The 26,594-nt window shown below is 42.3% G+C and overlaps 1 protein-coding gene and 1 long non-coding RNA gene across 6 annotated transcripts in view; one reads left to right on the top strand and one right to left on the bottom strand.

The window, feature by feature from the left end:
• The window catches only part of SYT1 (synaptotagmin 1), a 470,145-nt gene that overhangs the window by 430,532 nt on the left and 13,019 nt on the right, over positions 1-26,594 (top strand). The gene's annotated exons all lie outside the window — the stretch shown is intronic.
• Positions 7,204-26,594, bottom strand: part of LOC116667764 — a 33,662-nt gene continuing 14,271 nt past the window's right edge. Inside the window, exon 3 of the long non-coding RNA XR_004324801.1 lies at positions 7,204-7,330. This is a non-coding gene — a long non-coding RNA (uncharacterized LOC116667764). The remainder of the gene's footprint in view (positions 7,331-26,594) is intronic.

Raw genomic sequence — 26,594 nt, 5'->3', positions numbered from 1 at the left:
CTAAAGCTGCCTGGCTAATCGACTTTTTATTGTTAGTATGATATGTATCAAAATGCTTCACAAAGTCAAAACATATGCAAATAGGAACCTGGTGGTTAGCTTAAACGAACATTATTAACTAGACGTCAGCTATTAGCGTTTCTATATACCACACATAAAGAACGTGCTATATATCCCGGTAACATTTTCGCTTAGCATTCATGAAGCTAGTAAGAGAAACCCCAGGATGATCCAGCATGGGACAAAAAGCCAAGCTTGTTACTTCTACTTCGGAATAACTCTCTTTTCTGAATCCTCCTGTTGGCTAGCTGATATCTGTAAAAAGAATTTTACTTTCCGGTTTATTTCATGGACCAAGAGGAGATAACCGCATGCAAGAGAGATTAAAAATAATAACTCAATCTCAAACTTTTTAGGAAGAAAGAGAAGGCGGAGTATCTCTGGGGTTTCCCAAACAACGCTGTTCGCAGAATGGAGGCTTTAGCACTTTGAGAACCGTGGGGCCCTTCACAGAACCTTCTGACACTGCAGTCGACCCTCCAAGGTTGAGTCAATCTGCCCTCAACCCCTCGCAAGCTCAGACCCTAGGAATTCCTCCCCTGAAAAAGCTTCCAGGGCGCTCAGCCCAGACTCCCTTCTGGAGCTGCTGTCTCCCACTTGGCCAGTAGGTGCTGCTGTCTCAACACGTGTGATTCTCCCTCCAGCCCGAACGCAACGCCAAGGTTTCCAGCTCCCGGAGATAAGATCTCATCTTATTTCAAACCCAGGTTTTGTTTTGTTTTTTTTTAAACTGCGGTTATCTAGGATTGATCCATTCTGAAAGCTCTCATTTCTGTTCATAAAGCCAACTTGAAACAAGGCAGCCCCGAGAACGGCCCCCTCTTGGATAGGGCACCTTCACAGGGCGGGTTTCCACAGGTGCGCCCTCGATGCTACAAACCTCAATAGCCCCCTACCTTCAATCACGTTGATGCTGGAGGCAGGGAAAAAACTGCAACAACATGAAAAGAGTAAGCTCAGGAAAGCTTACGGCTCCCCAAGAGCTGTTTTGATGTAAAGATCTTTGTGAACGCTCATTAAATCCTCAGTGTGTGAGGCAGGACTTCGAGAAAATTCAAAATGCAGATAATAAGACACCACATCCACTCACACTGACACATTTGTGAAGTGTTCAAAATACGCCAACGAAACTCCACGTGACTCCCCCCTCATATTAAAGGCCGGAATTAGCTTTGGTTAAACCGCAGTCCCAGTGAACAGTTACCTACTTGGGAGACCGTTTTGTTACGACGTTGACCACAAACAAGACAATTTAAAAAGTGATTTAAAGCATGGTCCCCGGGACGAAGAGCAGGTGAGGGTCTCTTCCTGGGCACAGAGCAGCCCCTTATACCGTGAATATTCAATATATCCGCGTAAATGATAAGAAAAGGCATTAAGTGAGGGGTAGTGTATGATGAGAAAAGCCAGTACGTGCCGTTTTCCCAGTGCTTTTACTGACTGGAAAGTATTGCTAAGGAAAGGCTTCTCCTCAGGCTTCAGCCAGAACCTGAGTGGCAATGAGACCTCGTAGGAGTCTCCAGAGGGACAAAACCAACAGGAGGGATACGTGTGTGTAAAGAGGGAGAGAAAACTGAAGGAACGGACTCACGGTTCTGTAGAGGTTGGCAGGGGAGGTGGGAGGCTGGAGACCGAGGGCAGCGCTGACGTCCCGGCTGGAATCCGAAGGCAGTCTGCTGGGAGAACGCCCCTCCTCGGGAAGGGTCGGCCCTTTTCTGTGAGGACCTCCCATTGGTTGAAGCCCACCCCCACCACCCCGTGACCTCACTTTAACTTAATTACCTATTTAAAGGCCCTGCCACCGAACACAGTCACATTCCTGGGGGTTAGGTCTTCAACGTATGAATTAGGGGGACAGAATTCAGCCCATCACAGGCCTCAACGAGTGTCATCATGGTCTAGAGATTAAGAAAAAAGAGGTGGGGAGAGGCTGGTAAAACGTGTGCTTCTTGGAGCAGCAAATTCTCAAAGTGCGGTTGGAGGCCCCGCGGCATGAACACCACCTGAAAGTTATTAGAAATGGAGCTTCTCAGACCACCTCCCCACCCGAGATCGACCGCATCTGTGAGTGGGGCGCAGCAGCTAGGTTTAACGAGCCCTCCAGGTGATTCCGATGAAGGTGAAAGTTCAAGAACATCTCAGAAGTTTCTTGACTACAAGAACAATGCCGCCTGCGAGATTTTCCAGCCGACGTGGGTGTCAGCGTTGTTTAATCTGTGGGTTTTCTTTAAATGTATTAAGCTGAGTCATATTTTAATAAATGGGCCTTGGAATCCATTTTACTCTTATAAACTGGAACTGAAGCCAGAGCTCCAAGGATAAGCATGATGAGAAACTGCAAAGGGGCTTGGCCTCTGAGTATAGGTTTCACAGGGGGAAAGCATGACTGTGGGGACCCAATAAAGCTAGTTTACCAAATACCAGGGCAGTCTAATTGCTCTCTGTCTGGTTGGAGGCCACAATTACCTAATGCAATTCCTAGGAATGGCAGGCTAAATTATAAAGGTTGAGCTTAGTAAAATTCATTCTACTTGCCTTCTTAAAAACGAAACTCTAGAAACCGAGCTGTTAAGTGGTCACTTTTGAGCAGAAGCCGAATTTATACTATGCTACCCCGGGGCCCCAGATGCCCTCGACACCCTCACAACATTAGCCTCTCCGAATACACTGGGCAGTAAACCTCTGGCCATGCCTCTCACCAGGCCCTTTGAGTGGCCACACCACAGCAACAGGAGGAAAAATGTTGAATTCACCTGTGAATTACTTCCAAGCCTCAGCAGATGGTCAGATCTACAAATGAGGACACAAATAACCAACTTATCTGGAAAAGCCAGTGTCATCTGAGGCATGGATGCTACCTGGTGGTCAGGTACCTGCCCCTGAAGGGGGAAAGCTTCTGCCCAGGAAACATCCCCACCTCGCCCAGCACAGACAGTCCTCAGAACCTGAGCTGTGGGACCGCCCTGTAGAGCACAATGAAATCCAGCACATAATCACAGTTGTGTAATTTATAGGGCAACAATTTCCCAGGGCTTTGGGGAAAAGGAGTATTTTGGGGGGAGCCTAATTTTTTTTATGTTGGCTATCAAGAAAAAGATTGTGCCAGTGGCCCTTTTGATTGAACTTGGACCTAGATACACCTTCTCTGCGAAATTCTGTCACAGAATCACAACTGCGAGCTTAACCCACTTGGGCAGGACCTTCCGAATGACTTCAGAGCCAAGTGACCTTCAGAATGACTTGCAAGTTGCAGTGTTTGACTGTGTCCAGATGGAATAGAGAGCATTTTCACAATGAGCAATTATATTATTGGTCAATGATCAATATCTTATCAATTACCATTGATTGAGAAGTTGACGTTTGCCTGGTGCCACGAGAAAAAGTTCAGTCCCATGGCTGGAAGCCAGTGTTCTAGAGAAATAGCTGGCGAGGTAATCCATATTCTTTTTTCACTCCTCCGTGACTCACTCTGGGTTTGTCACCAGAACTCCCCCTGGGGTGGTCTGTTACCTGTGACTAACCATACTGTGTGGGCCTCTCCCATTAATAAGTGAAATCAACTTAAACTTAGCACCAGAAACTATCTTGAAGGGAAAACAGGCTCGTAACAGTAGCTTCTCCTGGCTTTTAGAAGAAAAGAGGCCGTCCCACATGTATGTTACGGGCCTGGGTGATGAGACAGGTAGGGCTCTGTCACCTATCGTGACTCTGTAGCACCAGGTGGCGGGACTGCCACCTCCCTGGCCCACTTCCCCTCCCCCAGCCCCGTTACCCAGCTGCTCCCTAGAGTTGCCTCCCCATCATTAGTCAGGAAGCCGTAAAAGAAAGACAAATTTGAACCCTGGCACAGTTATCCGAATTTGCTGAACCGTCGGGAGGCTCTGATGGCCACATTCTCAGAAGCGCACATACTAAACTCCAGGAAGATCCGGAATCTTCTCTGTGTCCCGCTGCCATCCCAGTTCTTGGCCTCACTTGCAGGTGGCTGTGTCTGCCACACATCTGTGACTCGGATACATCAAGGCTCTTGTCCTGAAATCAGAAGAGGGTCAGCTTTTCTGTGTTCCGTTAGTTCTCTCGTACGTGGACCACACAGCGCTCTCTGTTTCAGAGCGGCGGGTCAGGCGGGACACTCAGAGTAGGTGCACGTGGCTGTCCTCCTCCCCTCCGTCTTCGGCCACATGGCCACCTCGCAGAGACCTCCTCTTCCCAGCTCCTCCTCCTGCAAACAATAGTCTTCGCTTTCTAAATCCCATTGACATTACCTTCTAGCACTGGCCACCACCCAAAGATGTTGCTTCCAGAACGAGTTGAATAGGGGAGCTCAAATGTACGGGGGAATATCCCTGACTCTCCCCTGGAATCAGTTCGGCTCGGGTATTACACGCGAACTTACAGCACATGTATGTAAAGGCAGCTCTGGGTGAGCCAGTCTGAACAGGAGGTGGCAGTAGTGGCCAAGGTATTGGGGTCCCTTCTCCAGTAGTTCTAACAAAGGGCAATTCCTGCCTGTTGTTTGTCCATTCTGGGCGTAGTTTTGCCTCGCCAACGCCGAGTTGTGGAGTTCCCAAAACTGTTGAAGAACTAAAAATTTGTCAAATGGAAGGCTGAACAAAAGAGCAAGGTGGGAGCTGCTACTCACCTGCAAAGGAAAGGAGGAGCCCGCAGAGAACCAGGTGCCCCCGCGTAGGCTGGCGCTAGTGAGAGTTTTGCGGAGAGCAAGGACGGGAGACCTAGTGCACCATCTTGCTGAGACTCCAGGCAGAGTGACCCAACCATGGGTGACGGGGGTAAAGAGGCCTTCCTCACAGACTTCACGAAGGGTCAAATACGCTAAGATCCAGGAAAACCTTGTAAACTCTGACATGCGACAAACACACGAGGAAGGCTTTTTTGTTGGCTCGTCCCTGCACCTCCAAAGGTCCTAGACCTCTTTTTTTTTCCCTTTGTTATCTTTTTTGTCACCCAGGTAAGATGGCCAGAAGCACTTTGACCATGGGTCTATTATTTTGCATAATTACAATTTCCTAGAGAGTCATGGTACACAAATTACACTGTAATAGCTCTGAATTCTTTGCTTCATCCAGAGTCTACAATTACACTCTCACCCAGGCTCTTGGCATCTGTTGTTCTTGATTTATGAAACCTTCTGTTCTCCAGTCTCCTCATTTCTTACCTCTGACTCCTTTAAGACTTACGAAACGCAGCTGCAAGGTCAAATTATTCATCGTGACTGCATTACATTCTCAGGTGTTATCATTTACTGTCTTAATAAAGCAGGCAGCTAGTTCCACAATAGTCTGTTTAATTCACTAGGTAATTGCTCAGCCTTCACCATATAATCCCCATCGCACCCCTTGTGAGGATTCCAGAACCACTGTGTTGTGGTTTGAGTCATCTATTCGTTTTGCCACATGTATTAATTAAAAATTTATTTCTACTCAAATACGTGCTGGATCAAGGGCTGTGCATAAATTAAGCAAATGTAACTAATCTTATAACCAGTTTCACTTGGAGTGAAAATAGCCAGCAGGTTTTCTGGTAACTTCCAGATACTTCCAGGCCCTTTGCAAAAGTTGGAAAAAAGAAAATCTAATACTTGAAGTATCGCAGAATCAGTTTGGGGTTAGGAGGTAGAATATTTATGAGGCCGGCGACCATAACAATTTTTAATGTAGGTAATAAGGCAGAGATATATTATTTCCCTTTGCTCCACTTGTGACTAAGAGAGAATTATCTCCACAGTAAAATTAGACCCAACTAGCCTCTGGTACCTGAGTGGCCAAGAGGTACATGCATTCCCAGCCCAGCTGCACTAGTGAGTAGGGTGTAATCTAAAGACCATCATCTAAAGCCAGTCCTCAGTTTTATTATTCATTTTGCCGCCTTGATCATTTTTCTGCACTCATTTGGCTTGAAGGCACAGACATTCCCCGTTGATTATCTCGACTTGGCAGTGGTTTTCTGCTACACATTTTGATTCCTAATATGGTAGCAAGAGAGGGTTTTGTAAGAGTTCCAGCGAGTTTCTCTGGGCTTGTGGAATGCAGGGAGGAAAGACTCCTACAGAGATGAAAACAAGACCATTTGCATTGATAAAGGGAAAGCTAAAATAAAGAAAAAGGGGATGTCTCTCTGTAAATACATGTTTTTCCCTTTTTTTTTCTTTCTTTTACTCTGGCCACTGTCATTTCTAATAATGTCTTCAGTGGTGGGGTGGAAGAAATTAATGTTGTGGTTTTTAGTTGCCTGTATTGTCACGTCATTTTAAATGTCATTTTGAAATGCCCAAGTGTTTTCTTACAGAAGCAGTGCTAACAAAATAAACTTTTCGTCATCATCAAGATTTAAATCTTTGAAGCACGCAATCACGCTACTCTCTAAATTAGCTAACGATGAAATCTGAGAAAATTAGTTGCATGTCCCCAAAAGAGAGTAAAATGTTTCGTGCAGTCCATTCATGATACAAACTTGACTGCTCCTCTTAACTTTTGTAGCCATATGACTGAATGCTAAAGAATCCGTGTATTGATTGCTCCAGAGTTCGATACAATTTTTCTCTCAAAGCCATGAGTTATTTCACAGAAATACTCATTTGGTAAAAATTCCTGTAACACTACATCCCGGATGATGAACTTGCCTTTAGTAATAGGCTCCTTTATCCTAAATGTAATCATTCAAAGCCTCTATACTTTAACAAGGCACATTTGCATGGGTGTAAAAATGGCATTATTTTCATCACGACTAACATCCATTTAATGTTTAAATTTTATACCATTAAGAATTCCATTTGGCAGCTGCTGCCTCCGTATTGGCTGGATCAACATTTAAGATCGTGTCTAGATGGGCTTGTCTGCTCCATCCAAAAAAGAGAAATCACTAATGAGAAAGTCATCTAGAAATTTCAGAAACTCAATATGCTAGTGTAGATACATGTGAAAGCATGGGGTTTTTTATGATGCTCCGAATCTTTTCTTTTTCTGGACAACCGATTCTAAGAAGCCCTTCACTAAAGGGTTCTGATCAGTTAGAAACAACCACAAACACACTAAGTCCATGGCTACAAATAGCTGAAAACCCCCAAATCACAGTAGTTTAAAAGAAACAGAAATGAATGTTTCTATAATATGAAACAGTGTGAAGGCAAACAGTCCAAAGCTGACATGGGGTCTCTGTCCATCCCAAGGAACCTACCCTCTACCTCTGTCTTCTGCCGTCCTGCACACACAGCTTCCATGTCACGGACCCGTGGGGCAGCCAGTACATCTGTCTGAGAAGGGAAAAGGGAGAAATAAAGTAAACCCATGCCCTTCGGTGGGGGTTCTTAAAGTCCCCACATAGTACTTCCATTTACATCTCAGTGGTCTGAATCTAGTCTTGACCACCTTTCCTGCAAGGGAGGCTGGGAAATGTCGTCTTTTAGTTTAGCGATGTGCCCAGCTAAAAATTGGGGAGCTAAGACTAAGAGAAAGGGGTGAAGTGGACATTGGAGTAGGCAACACACAGTCTCCATCAATCATAGATTCACAGGCTCCTAGACTTGCTGTCATTGCCACAAATAACTTAGTTCTTCATGCATATTCATATTGGTTTATTTAAGTTAGAATTAGTTTTTATGTTTCACTAATGTAAATATATACACATAAATTATAAAAAATTTTGAAAATGCAGATAATTAGAAAAAAATTTAAACAACCTTAAATTTCACCACCCAGAAATAAGTGGGGTTAATTTTTTGGTACCTATCTTCATACACACGTGTTACCTAAATACTTTTCATAATGAAGTTGGAATATACAAAGTGTGCTAATTTTTTACCTGCTTTTCTAACAACACAATACTGTGAACATCTTTCTGCATCAATAATCTTTTCAACAGTGTTTTAAATGACTATAGATCATTTCTTTATGATTATACCATAGTTTATTTAACTAACGTCCAGTTGGTAAACACTTTCGTCATTTCAACTTTTCCTGTATTAGAAACCATACTGCAATTAGTATCTTTGTCACTAAGTCTTTGCTCATATCCTTAATTGTATCCAAAATATATCTTAGAAGGCATATTTTCTGATCAAAGATATGCATATATTTTGCTATGCTGGATTCCCCTTCAGAAAAATGGTTAACATTTTACATCATTATCCTCCCATTCTCATATATGACTGTACCCTTTGACTGATGAGTGTTATGTAATTTTTTTAAAGTCTTTGCCAATTTGATGACAAAAACATGGATTCTCATCCTTTTTTTTTTTTAATTTCTTTGATTACTATTGAATTGGAGTATTCTCACCTTGCCTTAGGTTTAGCCTTCTTTATGATTCCAAAAAGATATGACAGGAGAAAAAGGGGTTCATGGATTCCAGTTGGGAACTGCTAACTTCTGACTGAAAGGCACAAGTCCCTGGTTATCAGATAAGTCATGTATGCTCAGATAAGTCATGTATGCTCATGCACATAAAAGAAGAAAGTATCCTTCCATTCCAAGTTGTACTCAGTGAAGATGCCACCTGACCTCTTCCAGTAAGGGACCTCAATGTGCTCCTCCAGTTTTTAAAAAAGAAGCCACCATGCTCTGTGCTTGAAGGACAATGCATCGTAGATGATTAATGAGTCTTCCCCATCCCAGGCATTCCCTTGAGTTGACCATCAAGCTCTCGTCTCAGCAGAGTGGCAGGTAAAAATATTCAGAGGGTCTCAAATTAAATTCAGGTAGTCTGTAAACCACACTGAGTGCCCAACATCTTTCATGCCAAATAGGATATCTCCTATCTAAATTTGCAACTGAGCTGAAAACAGTTTTGCGCCTTTCAAAGCTGATGATGTGCCAGAGTGAAGCCAGGGTGATGTACAGCAAGTAGCCGGATCGCAGCATGCCAGCCAGACAGCTGTTGGTACCATTTCCTGATGTTCACTAAGTAGAGAACTTCACATACCTTAGGCACATGCTCTCTGTGAATGGAACCGGTCTATTTCCTTGCTCGGGAGCTGTATATATTAGTCTGTAGCCGTTTACCTCTGCAGCTTTTTAATTCTTTGTGCCCAAAAACCAATCAGTAAATCAAGAGTTAATAGTAGAGATCGTTTGAACACCATAGGAGAATTCCCAATTAGACCATAAGGACAAAACTTCAGAAAACTGCATGCCTGAATAGCAAGATGCAAGTAAACATTGGAGAAAGCAAAATAAACTTCATCTTCCACCAGCAAAACCAAAACTTAAACATTGAACCGCAACTATCTTTTTTCTGCAAGCCTAACGATTCTTTTCCATATATGTAAGGAAGGCAAACACTCATTTTTGTTTACAATTTAGGCTGGGCCTTGTACAGTGACTCACGTGGAGCACACCCCAGTGAGAATGCAGTGGGCAACGACACGGAACATTACAAACCCACAGGATTGTGAGACGTGGTTGGGGTTTGCCCATCCTCCAGCTGTCTTGCTGGAGTCTTTTTTTTTCTCCTTCTAGGGGAGAAGCTATTTAGAGTCAAGCATCATTGAGTCAAAATGCAAAGGAAGGAGAAAACGAATGTGGGTTAATTGCATCCTGGATACCACTGAACCACAGTTGGTATAAATTAGTATTGCGGTAGAAAAACACACTGTGTATTCCAGGAAGACAAATAACTTGGTGAAGCTGGAGTATGGGTGTGTACCAGAAATTGACCGCAGATGGGGATCCTGAGTGTGTGCGTGTGCGTGTGTATGTGTGTGTGTGTGTTTTGGCAGAGTGAGAATGCATACTGAGCCTTATGCTTCCTGCTAAGAAGTAGGGACTTTGTCCTGAGGCAGGAATCTCCCAGGAGAATCGCAGCTACTGTCCAAGAATGTCCTGTTATCCGCAATTTGGCACACTGTGTGAACTTCTCCCCTTTACTGCAACAAGAAGCCCTATACCTGCAGTCCTGGTGGAGGAGCAAAACCCTTCCTCCTCACCAGCAGGTCTGTGGGGTAGCCAAGGGGGCACTGTGGTCGGAGCAGCTGTCGTTGAGCTGAAGGCCTCTTCCTACCATCAGCTCCCCAGAGAGAAAAGGAATACAATTAATATAAATAAAAAGTAAATAGGCACTAAATCAGTGAATTTTTTTTTTTGTAATGGGAGTGAAAAGAAGGCAGAGACCAATGAGGGCTACAAGAATCCCAGAAGGCATCTCACAGGAGGTGATCTCTGCCACCCCTGCCAGACTCAGGGCACAACCTTCAGGGTCCTGACGAATCAGGTGGCCGCAGGACTCCAGGGGACCGTGTCTTCAGGAGGGATACAGGAATAGGCAAAAGAGACAAGTGTCTGATGTGCGTGGCCAGGGACCACCACAGAGAACACGGGGCCTGCATGGTTTTGCAGGGCCTTGTTAAAGTGCCTGTACCCAAAAGATTGAAGTAACCACCCCCTTTCAGTGGCCTTTACTAATTTTCCATTTTAGGTACTTGTTTATGTAGAGTTCTAGGTTTAAAATTCATTTTTTTAATTATAAAAGTAGTATGTGCTCATAACAAAGCAGTAAAAACAGACCAAAAGTGTAAAGTCTCTTCTCCACCCCCATCTCCAGCCCTTCTATCCAGAGATAACCCCCGTTTCAGGGATATCCTTGAAGACACACATGTGTATGCGTGGATTCCGTATTGTGTCTAAGTATTATCGTACTATTTTACTTTTTTAGAAAACTGTAACTGCTCTAGTGATAGCTCCATATTGTTGATACAGGAGGGACTTGACGAAGGCAATCTGGTTGGGAAGGGGTCCTGAAGCTCTGGTGTAATACACTTTATATAAAGTGGAATGCCAGTTGTTGATATCAAAGAAAAGAGGGTGCTGGAAAGTAGGGAACACTAAAGCCTCACCAAGCAAGTCCTTGTCTTCACCACGGAGGCATCTTTGCTTGAGAGCACAGAAATTGTTGCCTAAACCGTTTCATTGTGTGGGTGGACCATGATTTTTTAAAATCATACTCTAGTAATAGACATATATAGATTGCATTCGTGCTTTTACCTTCATAAACCACAGCTTTGAATCTCTTAGGACATGCATCTTCGGATACTTAGGCATCAATGCCTCTAAGCAGAATCCCTGAGTGGAAGGGAATGCGCATTTTAAAAATTGATAAAATGTTGCCAAATTGCTCTCCCAAGATGGTTGTTCCAATTTACAGTCAACGGGAGAGACAATCTGTATATTTTAGGATTTCCTTGGAGGAAGTGCTGAGCTCTGCTGCGAGCCTACCTCTTTGCAACTAGGATCCCAGCCATGCGTGCAAGCTCAGCCTTCTCCAAGCTGTAAGGTCTCAAAGCAGTCCGCATTAGACGTGCAGCTCATCTACCCTAACAACCATTTTTGTTTGAGCTTTCTGGAGTGCAGATAGCTATTAGAGGGTTTTCTTTCCAAATCTAGGGAAAATTCTACTGAGAAAGCAAACTACTAAGAGGGAGGGAGCTGTGAAGGCTGACTCCGCGCTGCTGTTGTCAGGAAGATGGAGGCAAAGACACAAGGCAGAGGAGCAAATTTAGGAAATTGAAGAAGGAACTATGGGATGGTTACGTGACCACTTTGTTCTCTTACAGAAAAGATTGGGTAGATATTTGCCTGAAAGCCCCTTGAGAAGGGCGTGGCAGCGAGGCCAAATGGCAGAGACACAAGGTTCAGCTCCTTTGCTATTTTGTTGTTGTTGTTTTGTTTTGTTTTGTTTTAATTGAAGTATCGCTGAGTTAGTGTTGTATTAGTTTCAGGTGTACAGCAAAGAGTTTCAGTTATATGTGTACATTATATATGTTCTTTTTCAGATTCTTTTCCAGTATAGGTTAGTACAAGATATTAAATATAGTCCCCTGTGCTATACCGTGGGTCCTTGTTGTCTGTCTATTTTATAGACAGTAGTGTGTGTTATCTGTTCATCCCAAACTTCTAATTTATCCTGTCTTTGCTATTTTCATCTCATGTTCAAATGCTTCTCAGAAACATACAACTTCCCCTTCATTACCATTTTGATGTTCACACACAAATAACTCCTATTCTAAGTAGGTTTGGCATTTTATATTTATGCTTTTGTGCTAAAATGACAGATAACCACAACATATGTTTTCAAACAGAAAAAATACAACTGATAGAAAAACGACAGCATTGATCATTCACTTTCAAGTTTTGTCAAATATCTTTTTAAAATGCAGTTAATAATATACTAAGGCTTCTCCGACATCATTGATGTCATTGATTAAAATGTAAGAATGGAGGGAAAAAGAATCCATTTTTTTTTCTTGCTAAGAGAATGAGTAAACAATAATCTGTCATGTTAATACTTCAAACAGCAAACTATTCAAAATTTATTTCTGCTCTTAAAGAAGAGTTTGAGCCTAACAAATTCTTATATACACGTGCTATTAAGAAAGGAGATAGGCAAGGTACAATATGCTCCAAAAAGTGATTACACCTTCAATGAAATATGAAAAGAACAGCTCCTTTGTTGGTCAGTAAGGAAACCACTTTTGAAACCCTTTGTATACAGTCATAGGCAGCAAAAATACAACTAAAACCTGAAGATAAACATGTATGTGTGAGTATGTACTCTTTTTGATCTTCAAGTTTCCTGCGAAATTATACAACAGCGATGTATTTTTAACTTAATCTAAATTGTAAAATATGTATCAGTTATCAGGCATCAAAAGTGTCTGGGAGTACAATCTGAGGCAGCACAAAAACAACGGAACAACCTCCATCCTCCCTGCTTCTACAAGATGTCCTGGATACCTGTGTTTTCCTCTTCATCATGTTTTCTTGAATTTTTCTTTTCTTTAGGATCTGGTATTTTCGAGAGTTTGGGTTTTGGCTCTGTTTATGTGTTGGTTTTTCTTCTTCCAATGACATACAACTTATTTCCGAAAAGCCTTCCAGGGAAATGCAAATTGTCATAGCAGTAAGTCTGCCACTCAGATCTCCTGGACAACCCCCCATCTCCACCTCCACCTTTTCCGGGGGGGGGGGGGGGTGCTGCCTGGGTTCCTGTCTCACCTCTTCTCCATGGTGGCAACAGCCTCCCAAAGTCGGGCCCCTGGGCTCCTGCGCTGACCTTCCTTCTATCCTCCACACCTCTGCCAATGGTGTCTTCCTAAAGCAAACATCTCACGGTGCCACTGGCCTCTGAGTCTTACCCATTATAGGCCAAATAAAACCAATCCAAGATGTTTTTCCTTTTTCCTCATGCAGCAGACACCCATGATGCTGCAACTGAGAATTTATTTCCACCCACATCCTCAGATTCTATTAAATTGTTAGGTCAAGAGAAAATGTGAGGAAAAGGAAGCTGAGTTCATTTGGGGTAGGGGAGGATATAGCTCAGTGGCAGAGCACGTGCCTAACATGCATGAGGTCCTCGGTTCAATCCCCATGACCTCCATTTAAAAAAATAAACAGATAAACCCAATTACAACCCCCTCCAAAGAAGTCAAATGTAATTGAATTCATTTGGAATAGAAAGCTCCAAGTCAACCAGATTCCCTCTCCCAAATTCCCTTTCTTCTAAGTCTTGATAACCTGCTTTGACTTCATTCTCTCCCACTCTCTGCGCAAATCCATCTGTCACCGTGGGGAGCTCACAGCCTCCGGCAGGAGGTCAGGTCAGGTGGGAACTTGACTGACTGGCAAGTCAGGTGGGGTCACACCGGCTGCGTCCGGAGGTACCATGCAGAAGTGTCAAGGCAATGGGATTCCATCACATCTGTAAGCACAGACTCCCCCAGTTTCGGGAGGCACACGACCAAGTGTGAAGGGGCCCTGTGCCAGACGCGTGGCAGGGGCTTCAGACACTGGAGCTGAATCTGGATCGGAGCTCCTGGGGTTTTCTCGTATTTCAGCCCCTACAGTAGCACGTGTAATATGATGAACACTCCTGTCCCCGGTACACAAAAGAAACAAAGCCTAACATACATCATCAAACCCCCTGCGTACCCTTCCCTATCCCTTTACTCTTTCTCTCCTCAGAGGTAACTTATCTTAAATTCAGTGTTTGTGATTCTCAGGCCTGTTTTCATGATTTATGTTCACCCCTCCTGTGCATTTTGATTACATACGCACACAGTTTTGTTTTTGCATGTTTCCAGCGATATAAGTGGTCTTAGACTCTGTGTATTTGATATGTTTTCAAACCTTATACATGTAAATGGTATCCGAGTATGTATCCTTATGCAGGAGCGGGTCTCTCCAAATTATATTCTGGAGGTGAATCCATGTTGATTAATGTAGACTTGTTATTTTTAAATTGCTGTAGAGCCTTCCATGGTAGGAATATATCCCAACTGAGGTTTACAGTTTTCTGTTGATAAATATTTGGGTTGTTTCCAATTTCTTGCTGTCACAAACAATGCAACAAGGAGCATTCCTATACATGTCTCTTTCTACAAACATGGCCGAGTTTCTCCAGGCAATTCATGCAAGAGTGGGATAGCTGGGGTGGAGGAATTTGTACAGCTGAAGCTCTTCCAGGCGTTACTTCATAACGCCCCAACCACAAGAATATGAGCATTTCTGCTGTTCACATCCTCGTCAACATTGATACTGCTAACTTGCATTTAGTCAATTTCAACTGGTGTGTTTTTCCCTAAAAATCCTGCAGGGGGCAGCATATCATGGTTTCTGCTGCATTCCAGTTCCTGAGTCCCTTCCTTCGCTCCTAGAAATCCTGTGGCCTTCTCTAAGCCAGTCACTCCTCAACCCACCGCCCCCCGCCATCAGCTCCCTGGCAGTATTTTACAAGAACAGACAAATATGACACTATCTGAAAGCTGAAAGCTTCCTCCCACTTGTAACTCCACATTCCCGGCACATACCTGTCTGCTGACAGGATGGGAGGAAAACAGAGACCAGTCAGTCCTGAGTTAAAAGACTTTGCATAAGGGAGGATGTGAGTAGACAGCGAAAGCTTCCACCATCCTGAAGCAGTGGTATGTAACCTAATTAGAAGGCTTTGCACACTGTCAGGAACTGCTTAAGTAAATTGGAAAAATACTGAGAAGTAGGGAAAAGTAATGCAATGCAGTTGTGGCTTTGTTTTTCTTCTGCAATAGGAGATATTTATTCCTTTGCCTTCTTAGTTACATTGTTCCTGGTTCCCTAAGGAAGAAAAATTGTTCAGTTTCAATACCCCTCCTCAAATTTCTCTAATTTGTACAGAGCTGAAGTCTTGCCACTCCCAGCGTTCCATAGTGGGAATGAAGCCTTTAAAGGTGCATTCCTTTCAACAAAGTAGATGTGAAACTAAGCTGTGCTTAAAGATTGGAAATGGCAGCTTTAGCAGAGTCAGTACTTTCCAGGTAGTCCTACTGTCACCACTCTGCTGGGAAGACTTTTTCCTTCCTGGAACTGGATCTTAAAATTCCACTACTTTAAAATGAATGAATGAATGAACAAATGAATGAATAATAAAACTGTATTACTGTCCTTGAGGGGGAAAGTAGACAAATAAATATGATTTGCTTTTGGATTGACTACTGTTACTGGGGTTATTAAATCTTTTCCCCCTTCATTTATCATAGATTAAACATTCTCCAGATGCAATCTGTCGAATACTCTTTCAGAAAGGCATTAATAGGTGTTTGTTGTAGGGAGTAAAATTTCGTTCAATAAAAATGCTGGGTTAAAGAATTTTTTTTTAAAGAAAACCAGGTTTCTCCAGTGCAAAAATGACTTAGAGACCTTTATACTCTACTGTGTATCATAAATCTCTAAGACTCACAGAGATTCTGTGTTTCTAAGCGGTTTGAACACAACTCCCTTTTTCATGGAACACCTGACAGAATCAGAGTTCAGAAGACACACTTTGGAAACTGCTAGGAGAGATATTCTAAGGTTGGCTACGCCATCATCCCGAATCACTGAAACCAGAAACTCACAAGACCCGATTATACGTTAGCCTTGACTGAAATTCTTTCATAATCAACATCTGCCTTGACCTGTTGGTTGGTGTGCACGTTGCTTTTGTGTTGAATGTGGTGGAGATATTTGAGGGCAGCTGAGTTTTTTTGCTTCCTTGTCTCTGACTTTTTTCCGCTTCAATGCCTGAGGAATGTCTGTATTCTTGAATTTCAGTTATTCATTCAGAGATGTGTCTGTGGTTGTACAATGTTGAGAGTTCCGTCATCAGTACTTCCTAGAACATGGTATACTCTTTCCATCTCTAAGTGTGGTTATTCTTTGTCTTTAGTGACACTTCCTTGTAGGATATTCGCAAATACTTTTCCTGTATATTTGCAAATACTTTTCCTGTTCCGTTTCTCTTTGGGATCCTCGATTTTGCTTAAGTGCTTTGGAACTCCAGTCTCTTATCTTCTAATCCCTTTGCTCCTCTTATGTTTACAAGCCTTTCTTCTAGGGCAGTCATTTTATTGGCAGCCATATTTATTTTGTTCCCTGCTAGGTCACCTTTATTTAGTGTTCTATAATGTTATTCTTCTCCTCCACCTCTTTAATTCTATAACCTTCCTGTTGTTCTGTCAGCTCATCTTTTAGCTCATATTTTTCTGAGTGCATGTTCTCATTAACTTGATTCACTGTACAAAGCACTTCTGAGGCATTTCGGTTTGTGCTTTGGATTACGCTCTTTAAGAGTGGGGGTTTTATCATTCCTGTGTGTGCTATGCTTCTTTCTTTGAAGGGTTGATTGGTTTTGTTTGTTTTTATTTGGGAGCATTGCCTTGGCATGCTTCAATATTTGTCACTGTTCTGTTCCCCCCATCTTGTTCCACGCAGCCCTTCTCTTTGCTCTGGTCCAGTGCACATGACTTCTCCTTGACTCCATTTCCATTGACTCTAACTTGTTTTCCCCCTCCCTGAACTATGGTTTGAGAACTTGGCATTGAATTCCATCCACTTTCCTGTAGACTGAAGGGAAGAGGGGCTCTGAGGAGGCTGTGTGACATCTGTGTGAATTAGAACTCCTGGATTCTGCTCTCCCCTCTGGGATTTGACAGGCATTTTGAACTTAGTTTTAACTTCTCCCTACAATCAGGACTCACATTCACCCTGAAGGGGAACCCTCTCAAATTTTTGTCTGCAATCATTTGACAAATCTCTATTGAGTACCTGTTCTCTGCTAGTCACTGTACTAATCTAGGCAATGGGAACAAAGGAGACAAAAAAATCCCTTTCTCATGAGTTTATATTCGTTGTGGTATCTTTATTGATAGAATATGGTATCCGGAAGGAGCCGACCACTTCTGCCTGGTAGCCCCTCCGCTACCCCTCGGTCAAAAGAGGGGGAAAAAAGGATAGTCATTCCGTTTAATTTTCTCTAGATTTGAGGACAGTAACAAAGGCTTAAGATGAATCAGATTCTCCAGTAAATCTTCACAGGGGCCGGGAGGGAGGTGAGGGTTAGGAGTTGCAGTGTGTTACTCCAGAATCTCTTCTTTTCTTGGCCAGCATTTTGCGCACGTGTGTGTACGTTTGCACGTTTTGTTCTGGTGCCCATACTATTAAGTGGCAGTCCTTGCCTTAATTTGGTAGCTGGTTTATTGTTGGGGAGGAGGAAGCTAGTGCTCCTTGTGGCTGGCACGCACTTTTATAGCTGTGAAAGGAAGAAGGCGAGATTCTATGATCTGTTTTCACTCTGTCGCCTTCAGCTGGAGGCCTCAACTTGTTCTTTTAACTCGAATTAAATATCCTGCCTGTGGTCTGCAGAAATGAAGATTGTCATGAACTAATAATTATTTGACTACTTTAAGACTCAGATTTAAAACAAAAAAACATTGAGCTGAAGCAGTTTGGTTGGGTTGTGTGTCAGCTCCTCTTGGCTAAAAACCATTTCAAGGACTTAATCTTGAGAGTACTTCTAAGACGTTGGCTAGTCTTAGCCCTGGACGCTGAAAAATGGATTCCTTCATATCTAGGGATCACATTTGTCAGAAGAGTTCTTCAATTTATGATACCTTATGCTCAAGACTTTTCTTGCACAATCCCATCCGAATCCAGTCGCTCTTCTAAGTATGTCAAACACCTATACAGATAGTGGCAGGCAGAGGCAGGAAGTGAGAATACATATCTATCTCTAGAGTTCCACCAAGATCTGAGCTCCGTGTTAGCATGAGAAACCCCAAGCCCCTAGACCTATTTGCTGAACTTAAGCAGTAAAAGAAATAACCAAACGCTGGTGCTTTTTATTGTGTACAGTAAGAGACTAAGCATTACCTACAAATGTCTCCCGAATAACTCATCCTTAATTCAGATTACAAAGAGAGTATTAGATAGATGCTGTACTTATAAGGGAATTTGAAGGGCACTAGCTGGATTGCATCTTCTTGTGTCACTGCCGTGCCTCTGGTGTAATTTCCCCCACCCAGAAATGTAATCCTTAGCCAGTTGCCTTGCAAGCTGGTTACCTTGGAGATGATAATCAGTATGATGATGACCTATTTAGAGGAATTTCTGCGTTGCCGGAAAACAAATAACCATAGAGAGAGCCTCACATGAGTGAGGCGCTTTGCCTGAAAGTGCCTTTACGAACAAATGCCATAGATGTGATGTGGTGTGTGTGTGTGTGATGTGTGTGTGTGTGTGTGTGTGTGTGTGTTCGGTGTAGATTTGTCCACAGTTAGGGTCTGCAGAGGTGTCTGTGGAAGCGCAGTGGTCCTGCAGCACTCCAAGAGTAAAGAAGGCAGTACAAACACAGCAGGCATGAGCATACGGATGCCTTCCCTCTTCCTGCAGTTTGAAATGCATGGCCACGTTGTATTGATTTCTCAGCAGCGTTCACAGAGCTTTCGTTTGCCTGGTTTCTTTTTCTTGCTCAGCCTGTGTCTTTTGAGGATTTTCTAGGGAAGCTGCAGTATGGTTGACAGGCGATGGGTGAGGATTGATTTTTACAAACCAATTGACTGGCCATTAATGGTTCCTAAATAAACTTGATAGCTACTATTTTGATCTTCTCAGAGTTATGCCACAAAGTCTAACCTCTATAGGGTGTCCCGTTTTTCTGTGAAACTGGTGTTTGTGATTATATGCAGATCTGGCTTTTTAGGTTTATATATTTAAATGTTTTCCATTCATCACTGCCCTGTCCATTAATGGGAGGGCACAACTTTTGGTACTACTTTAATATGGACCTTAAAAAATTCCAGTGATAAATATGAAGCCTTTATTATGATCAAAGAAGCAGGAAAAACATTGTGCTGTACGCCAGAAATTGACACAACATTGTAAGCTGACTATACTTCAATTAAAAAAAAGATACAAAAAAATTAAAATGACTAAAAAAAAAAGAATCTGATCAAATGTTTCCCAAATTGCCCAATTAAAAAATATATATCTATGATTTTAAAATAAAAATTCTCAAATCTAAGATGATACTTTTATCATAAAAAAAAAGCAAGAAAAAACAACACAGGCCAAAATAGGACCAACAGGCATGACTGCCTCCTTCTAATCCAACAAGGCCACGTTTTACGTCATTTTAATATTTATTATGTTCTCAGGTGAAAACTCTCACTCGCTATAACTTCCTCCGAGGTCATAGCACGTGTCCTTATTTTCTACCATCTTCGCAGATCATCTAGCAAATAATCTGGGCATATAATAAATGTTCAATAAACCTGACTCATCAAATAATTTGCCCTCCAAGAACTTCCAAAACCGCGTTCCTTCCAACTCGATTTTCATCTAGTCGTGTTCACAGTGGCCTCTGGGAAGAAAGAGTCTGTCGGACTCTCCCTTTTTTAAGCCATATGCAGTGAGTCTGTTTGCACAGAAGACCTTAAGTCAAGGCCAGTGAACTCATTCAGGGCCGGTTTTTCATTTCTGTACCATAGGCCTGTCCGTATGCCTCAGATCGCATGGCTGTGAACTGAGGGCAAATATCAATTTCATATTCGTTACCTCATTAAATTCTCTGGACTGTTCTGACTGCCTTGTTGAAAATGTCAGTGTAGGAAAATTGTCCTTCATTTGCCCAAGTATAACTCTTTCTCTTTCAATATTTTTGAGAGGGAAATACATTGATATTTTAATGAACAATTTCTTAGCTAAATTTTAACTGAAATTCTAGCACTACAAATTCAAATTGCTCATGTAAAGTGTTGACTTTTCTTCATCTACCAGAGTTGCTAGGAATGGTTTTATCTAAAAAGCGCAGATGTTGCTTATTGGCATACAGCCTTTGACTCATTTATGACATTTCCTAAAAGAGTCATTAAAAACACAGAGGTTTCCCATCTAATTCAGAGCCCATAAATGGTCTTAGAACATAATGTCTGCCCTCTTATTTTTTTATTCAATAAAGGTATTTAACTGTCCCTTTAAAATGGTCTTCAGATTAAGCAACAAGCTGTGAGTTACTGGAAGTACACGCACGTTCAGCTTGGTGAGAATTAACCCTTCTGAAAGTAGACTTGCATCTTAATCATTCATAATATTTCCAACAAGGTTCACATTCAGACCTCTGACTCTGCCCAAAAATTCCACTAAATTAATTTTCTCTGCTTTCTCTTGGATGGACTTTCAAGGCAAACCATGAGCCGGCTTTAGAATATTTGCCCTGTGTCTAATCTTCACTCCGAGGGTTGACAGTTCTTAGCATTTAACACTCGCTCCCCTTCCCACCCTGATGCTAAATTGAGAAGAATGAGAACAGAATGTTCTAACCTCATCCTTACTACAGGCAGTTATTCAAGAGGGAAAAAAAAAAAACCATATTTCACAGCCTTTGGCTAGATAAACCTGCTTTACAAATAGGGCATAATCTTCAGAAGAATGATATGGAAGAGCTTTTCTCCAAAAGGAGTTCATGGCTTTATTGCCTCTGCTCTAAGAAAACTCATGTCCTTGACCGCTAGTGATTGAACACAAATCAAGAGATTAACTCACTACAATTATTTCAGCTGCTAAATTTTGTCAGATTCTAATCAGTCCACAGCAGCACCTGTCAGAGTACTTGTGATGAGGAGCTCGGGGAGAGGGTTGGTGGGTACATCGGCTGTTTTCACTGACCCCCATTTGTCATCCTTTTAGTAGATTATGACCATCCTTTATGAAGACTGTAAAAGGAGAAGACGCTGCAAAATGGAGAGTCAGAGTTTCTATGAAGAGGTGGTATTAGAGCTGAGCTTAACTAAAGACATAGAGGGTGGCGACATGAAGTGGGGGCATTTCATGGCATGTACCCCCAAAGAGGGAGGAAATCTTTCAAGATGCTGAAAGGGCAGTGTCCTGGACTGGAGGCAGCATGGGGAGCATCCTGAAAGATGAAACTGGAGAGGCAGACAGAAGCAAGATCATTCAGCGTCTGTTAGTCTAGTTAAGACATGTGAACACTTCAGTTACAGTATAATTACTGGACTGAAAACCATATAAGGAGTTATATCATGTTTTCTCCATCCTTCCTCGGACAGTGTACAATGTCTGTAGTCTAAAATTGATAAAGCTGATGAATATTGAACTAAGATGAATGTTCAAAGGCACAGGATTTGTACTATCACTAATAGAAACTGTCTGACCATAGAGCCATCACTTAGTCTCAGGTCCCTCAGCTGTGAGACGGCTGAGGGATGGCTAAGGAGCAGCCTTGGGGGACCAGCGAGTGAAACCTGGACACACAGGCTGGGGCTCCCCGTGTGTGTGTGTGAAACCTCTTACAGTGCATGTTGGAGTTTAGTGAGGAGAAATAGGGGACCATTTCCATTGCTGAACCCCAAGAAGTCTGGGAATTCTCCATTTAAAGCTGGATTTCCTGGTTATGATAAATGTTCACTTGTCGGGTATGAGAATAGAAAATATCTATTTTAACACTTTGTGTTTTAGTTTATAACTTTTAACAATTTGGACATACGGTATATGGACTTGCATTTGTAGCTTTAACCTGGGCCCTGCAAGTGTTGCAGGAAGGTCTGATCCTATGGTTCATAAAATTCTGCACATCACAGAAAATTCCATTTCGTTTAAACCATCTTAAGATGTATAAATTGCCTATTTATGAAATCATGTTAGGGTAACCATGAAATTCCATTATGCTCAGGAAGACTGGAAAAGGCCAAAGGAAAACACCCAGGTTCAAAGAAAGACAATCTGTCGAGTGACCTCTTTCCCTCTCTATACAAGTTTAGCACTGTCCAAATAGCATCGTATTCGTGTTTTGTGAAATTGTACATCGGTATGTGGAGGTGGAGGGGAAAGAAGACATAAGAGCTGAAGATTTTTAGAATTGACAAAAGGTTAGTTCTCTCTCTGTGACATTTCTTTGGATCCCTTAAGTGCAGAGCCTTGAATTCAAACTCAGCATTTCCAACTGAGGGAAGGGTGTCCATCTGCTCTGAATTCCCCTACAGTCTTTTCTGTACACATCATTCAGCAAAACAACAGCCACTGTCTTAAGCTATCTTTCCTACTACAAAAAGATGTGAGTTGACTTAAACTTAACTTTTCAGGAATTTGGGTCTTCTCTTCCTGGCCAAATGTGAGCTCTTTGCAGAACAAACTGGATTCTAGAGTTTTCTGTATCCCCTCACTCTCTTCCCTAAGAGTTGCTCAGTAGATATTTATACTTCACTGATGGATTCAGTCATTTGGGAAATATTTACTGGGTTCCTACTATGTGCCAGACTCTGTGTCAAGCCTGGGGATGTGAGATTGAACAGGACACTGGCTAAAAGATGAATACCTGGCACATGATAGACACTCAGTAAATGAATGACTGAGCAGGTGAATGAATGAATGAATGGATTCTGTTCCACAGAGCTAAGGAATAAGAGCAAGAGAAGTAGAATTACCACCTACGTGGTATATTAGACCAAAAATCATCAAAGCAAGAGATGTCAGCTTAAGGAAGAATATCTGTGATTCAAGAACGTGGAAAATGTGGGGGAACTAAGACTGGCCCTAACATTTATACCTCCGCGCCTCCTCCAGGGCCATTTAGTTTGCGAATCTCTCCAGAAGCTTGCAAAGAATTAAACCAATCCATAGAAACCAAATTTTCTGTATAAAGTATTTGACTAGCACCCCAAACGTTCATTTCTCCCAGATTGAGGGATGAAGTGTCTTAGGTGATGTCAATTCCAAAGACATCCACGTATACAATAACATTATTGGGAACTTTCACTGAGCTCTGCAGTGCGGATGTGTGGTGATTGACTTTAATCACAAATTTGCGTCATAAAAAGCAGTAAAATCACCCCAGAATGATATTACTCCTTATCATTTTCTTATATGAAGTATAATATTGAAGCCATAGTTTATTTTTATTTGCCCCTTACAATATTGTAAGAAAACCAGATTACCAAGGTGGAAGCTGGTCTCTCCTACCAAGCTACCTATCTTCTTGATGTGCAGGGCACCGACCGATTTCAAATAAGAGTTTCACAGCTTTGTTAAATAGAACCATATTTGGCCATCAATGAACCAGAATGAACTCTCTCTCAGGAAGGATAAAGGAAATCAACATTCAAATAAAGAAACTAACAACAAGCCAACGAGGGTGTTCAATGCTTTGTGTCTTTCTAAAATACTACGTGCATTATTCATACTGTAAAATCTCCAACCGGAGTGGGCAAGTATGAGTTACCAACAATATTAGGAGTCTTAAAACCATTATGTCTTTTTCTAGAAGAAAATGAGGCTTCATTGTTCATCCTCTTCTAGGTCCACAGATTCAACAATGTCACGTAAAGGCCCAGAGAGGGGACAGCAAGGAGAAAGGAACCCTTCTGAGAACATGAATGCATTTCCTTTTTTCAAGCAGAGAAAAAAGCAGTGAGATACTTCCATCCAAGAAAATGCAGGGGCCATTCCCCTGCTCTCGAGGAGACAGACAAGTTCTAGAAACAATTCAAAATGAGGACATGGAGAGAGATTCCTCCACTTCATATGGAAACATTTCCAAATCTCTCTCTCAATTATCCTAAGACAATCTCCATCCATAAATTTTCTAAGGCTTAGATGGAAGAATGTTTAAAAGACATGGAGATATTTTAAAGCAAGTACATACAAAGCATAGGGAGTCAATGAGAGTGATGTCGATTCTGTCTGAACCAATCTGTGAACTGGGCGAGCCTGCAGTAACCCCACTACAGAGCACTCACCCTGTCCAGTCATATTATGTGTAAGAGCTCCTTTGTTCTCACATTGTCTTTGTTTTGAACTCAGGCTGGATTGTCCAGAAACCACCTCCATGTCGGTAAGGAGTAGCATCCATCTGTCGTGTTACTTTTAAATCCCAGCGATGATGTTATCAAGTAACAGTGTTACCAGCATCATCTCATCAAGTAGAAATGTCTAATAATTGCTGTTTTTTTTTTTAAAGGAGAAGAAAAAAGAAAGAGATATCTTACTAGTGACCTTTCATCTGGCATAAACAAGAGGCTAAGCCCAATTGTCCAGGAAAAAATACAAGTCAAGTGAAATTTGCCATCTGCAATTTGGTTTGCTTTGCTGAATCCTTTGACTGTTTTTTTCTAATCAGCTCATACAGTTTAGACGTGGTCATGCCACCAAACTCTTTGTAGTCATCCAGAAAGAATCAGACATAATTACTACCGTTCTTAGTCTTATGTGTTTGACCTTTCCAAAAGATTTTCCAAAGTTCAGGGAAAAGAGGGTTGAATTATAGATGAAGGATTCCACCTTAAATACAGAACAGAAAAGATTCAGATTTTGCAAATGCAGTGTACTCCTCCCTCTGCAAAGGTCAGTAGATAAATGTGCCACATATGTGAAATCTTCCTTTGCTGGATTCCTGTTCCCCAGGTTTTGGACCAGAGTTCCCACATTTCAGTCAAGGTGCTGGCAGTCGTATTCAGTCCATTTGGCAGCAACAAAAACGATTGTTGGAATTCAGTGGCTTCCTCCCCATGACCAAAAATGCTTTCCATTTAATTCCTAACAATAGAATTTTGCATTTATGTTTTTGTCTCCTCGAAGCAGTCCGCCATCATTAATGAACGAAGTCAGCTTTTGCTAATTTCTGATCTGACTCATTAAAACAAGGTTGCTTTTCTCTGTGGCAAGTCACTTATGCAGTGTTGTTTTCTTCCGGCAAACACTGCACTTAACTAATATAAATTCATTTTTAAATTGTGGGCTCCCATAGAAGATTTTCCCAGAATATATTTTTAATGCTACATCCTTGCTATAACATTACAGGGAGCATTTTAAACTATAAAGATACTAAGTTCTTCAATGTAGTCTTCTCACAGTACTTGTAAATTATTTATAAAGACCCCCCTCAAGTAAATGTGCTGTAACTGCCAGTGACGGCAATGGAAATTGTCTGCTCTGTGAACCCTGTTAGTATTTAATTATCTGTGTACTGTTAAATGTTCGGCTTAATGATGAAACAGGCCGTAGATGCACAAGAAGAATCTGCCGTTGGCAAGGAAACTCTAAGCCCTAAATCTGCCAAGCTTTCACTCAGCGCTCTCTGCTGCTGCTGGACCACTTGAGGGCTCACTCCTAGGAATTTGACCTCAAGTAGGAAGGAATGTCTGTCTGAAGATACATCTATACGCACTTTCAAGTTTAGACAGAGATGGAAACCTAGAGACCCTAGGCTGAGAAACTCTACACACATTGGTTGTTTGTCTCCCAACTTCTCTTCCCAGCCTTCTTGGTCAGAGCCTCCTAATTCCTGTTTGAGGGGCCACCGTATTCTTCTATTCTCAGCTTTGTGCTTAGAGTAGAGTTGCGCCAACTCCCAACTCCAAAGGTAGGATTCCTGGCCCTCCTGACTGGTTTGGGGATGGATACATGACTGAGGACTAAGCCAGTCTAGCTCACTGCAGCCTCTCTACCACAGGGATCACTGTAGGGACCACGTGTCATCAAGGTTGTCCAGAGCAGAGTGAACCTGGGACTTTTCCTGGGAATCCTGATGGAGACTGTCTTTCCCTTGGATGGTACAGTGTGATGCCAGGAGACATGAAGCTGGTGCAGTCATTTACATCCTTAAGGGAAAAGCCTAGGATATCTCAGGGAGGCCACCATGTGAAATCTACAGAGGACTCTACAGAAAACAGACTAGAGACACAGGCAAACCCGGGACCCTGCTGGTTCTGGTGAATCTGAATTAGAGAGAGAGAGCAGACGTTAACTGCTGGAACAGAGACTCCGAAATACAGTGGCTCCAAAAGATAGAATTTTTCTGTTTGAAATTCTTTATCTCCCACATGTCCCTAGGTGGGTGAGTGGACAAGATTGGTAGGCAGTTTGGGGCTGTGAGGTCATTTAGGGACCCAGGATCTTCCCATCTTGCTGTCCAGTACCCCCAGAGTACTGTCTTCATGTTACAAAGTAAAAGCTGGTTCATTGCCCTCCCATCACATCCCTGTTTCAGTAGCAAGAAAGAAAGGAAAAGGGGAAGGCGTGAAGCTGGTTTTAAGGAAGGGTTTATCTGTTTTAGCTCTGTTGATATTTCGGGCTTGATGATGCTTTATTGTTAAGAGCTGTCCTGTGCATTGTAGGATGTTTAGCAGAATCCCTGGCCTTTACCCACTCAATGCCCATATTACCCTCCAACCCCACTCTAAGTATGACAATCAAAAATTGTCTCCAGACATCGCAAAATGT

This window comes from Camelus ferus, chromosome 12 (genome assembly GCF_009834535.1).
Source record: "Camelus ferus isolate YT-003-E chromosome 12, BCGSAC_Cfer_1.0, whole genome shotgun sequence".
Lineage (NCBI taxonomy): Eukaryota > Metazoa > Chordata > Mammalia > Artiodactyla > Camelidae > Camelus > Camelus ferus.
The sequence above is the reverse complement of the archived record's forward strand: the minus strand, read 5'-3'. Positions and strand labels throughout refer to the sequence as shown.